The sequence below is a fragment of the Crocodylus porosus genome, unplaced genomic scaffold (genome assembly GCF_001723895.1).
Source record: "Crocodylus porosus isolate Cpor-Errol unplaced genomic scaffold, CroPor_comp1, whole genome shotgun sequence".
Taxonomy (NCBI): domain Eukaryota; kingdom Metazoa; phylum Chordata; order Crocodylia; family Crocodylidae; genus Crocodylus; species Crocodylus porosus.
Genome location: NW_017728949.1, coordinates 48,057,199 through 48,057,622, shown reverse-complemented (window position 1 = coordinate 48,057,622; position 424 = coordinate 48,057,199).

Genomic DNA, 424 nt, shown 5'->3' with positions numbered 1-424 from the left:
GCCGCCCGGCGGGAGCCCCGGCGCGGGCCGCTCTGCTCTCGGGCGCGGGGGATGCGCCGCGGGGCTCCTGCCGCCGGCACCTCCGGCTCTCGGGGCAGCGCTGAGAGGCTCTGCTCGCTTGGCGGCTCCTTATCGCCTCCTGCACCAGTGTTAAGCCCCTCTCTCCTTTTCCGTGGGCTCGAGTCCCCCTCTTCGACCCCTCCTTCTTCTGCAAGTTTGCAGGGTGGTGGCCACCCCTCGCAGCGGCTCTCTGCCGGCTCCCCGCCCTGCGGTCAGGTGTGGCCAAAAACCTTCCCTCCGGTGCGGCAGCGAGTTGAGGGGTAGAAATGCTTGACAGCGAAGACGCTGCCAAGTCTCTCAAGAAGGCTGGATTTTGTTTTACGAATCTGAAAAAGTGACGTGCATTTGCCTCCAATGACTACAG